The sequence below is a fragment of the Limulus polyphemus genome, unplaced genomic scaffold, assembly GCF_000517525.1.
Source record: "Limulus polyphemus unplaced genomic scaffold, Limulus_polyphemus-2.1.2 Scaffold4104, whole genome shotgun sequence".
NCBI lineage: Eukaryota > Metazoa > Arthropoda > Merostomata > Xiphosura > Limulidae > Limulus > Limulus polyphemus.
Window position 1 is genome coordinate 76,966 of NW_013669714.1, and position 1,464 is coordinate 78,429.

General features: G+C 32.2%; 1 protein-coding gene across 1 annotated transcript in view; it reads left to right on the top strand.

Moving 5' to 3' along the window:
- LOC106470594 (fibrillin-1-like) overlaps positions 1-1,464 on the top strand; it is a 37,898-nt gene that overhangs the window by 30,335 nt on the left and 6,099 nt on the right. The window contains exon 15 of the mRNA XM_022399207.1: positions 564-624. The gene's annotated coding sequence lies outside the window, so the exon portion shown is untranslated. The remainder of the gene's footprint in view (positions 1-563; positions 625-1,464) is intronic.

Sequence of the window (1,464 nt, forward strand, 5' to 3'; positions counted from 1 at the left end):
CGAACAGATGTGCTTCGAATGAAAACTTGACTGTGTAATTGAACAGATGTGCTTCGAATGAAAACTTGCCTGTGTAATTGAACAGATGAGCTTCTAATGAATACTTGCCAGTGTAATCGAACAGATGTGCTTCGAATGAAAACTTGCCTGTGTAATTGAACAGATGAGCTTCTAATGAATACTTGCCAGTGTAATCGAACAGATGTGCTTCGAATGAAAACTTGCCAGTGTAATCAAACAGATGAGCTTCGAATGGAAACTTGCCAGTGTAATCAAACAGATGAGCTTCGAATATAAACTTGCCAGTGTAATCTAACATATGAGCTTTGAATGAAAACTTGACATTGTAATCAAACAGATGAGCTTTGAATGAATACTTGCCACAAACGAAATTCTTTATTATTATTAAAAACGTCTGTCTCCATTTTTTAAAAGTTTATTTAATTTTTAACTTTTTAACAGGGGCGAACTTCATTTATGTTCATACAAAAGATAAAATAACCAAACTTTTTATATTATGTCTTTTACTCGGATCGTTTTTTTCTAATCTTTATCCTTCATAGACTGAAGAAGAAAAATATATCAGTAAGCCCTGAATGACTGAATGAATAGAAATATATTAAGGTAAGCAATCTTTACATTTTGCAGCATGAAATATAGAAAAAAACTAATTCAACTGTTCTATTAGTTTCTTATCATCTACAGAAAATGCTGGTATAATTTTTAATTTACCTAGATCTAAGTTGTTAATCAACTAAAAAAGACATCTTCCATGTAAGAATGTCAGTTGGTCCTGCCAGTAAATGTCTGTAATTAATATTTCCCACTTTAAATTTTTCGCAGTTAAAAAAAATGTTGGATTTAAATTTTATTAATTTTACGTTCCAATTCTCTAAGAAGTGACACAATGTTTTAGCATTACCTGAAATATAATTTATAATTTAATTATGATAAGTACTGTACTGTCTTTCAAACTTTGGTATACACAACGTACGATATGGAGATTAACAAATGCTTGATAAATATATATGAATATGTTTTATTATACAGAAAATAGCAGTACATGCATAACACACAAGTATCAGTACACAGATAAGCAGTATCGTAAAAGTAACTCAATGAACTAGAAAGAAAAACAGATTGCTATGTTACTAATAACCAACATCTTTCATTGAGGCGTGTTTATAACGTGTATAGTTATGAAGATAACTTTCCTCTTGTGTCCAAAAGTAGTAAGGTATGCGTCACTATATTATAACCCATGTCTTGTGTCCTGCTAAAGTACGTATTGTTACGACAGGGGAAGTCAAGCGATGCTGGGAGCATGCGCGCTGAAGTTTCTTGAATGATCATGAATTTTTATCGCAACTAGTTTGTTCGAGGCACCCTCTTTTTTTTAGATATAGGCTTGGCGAGAAAACCCCAGAGTGATTGAAGAATAGATAAGTTGAGTCAAGCGAACAG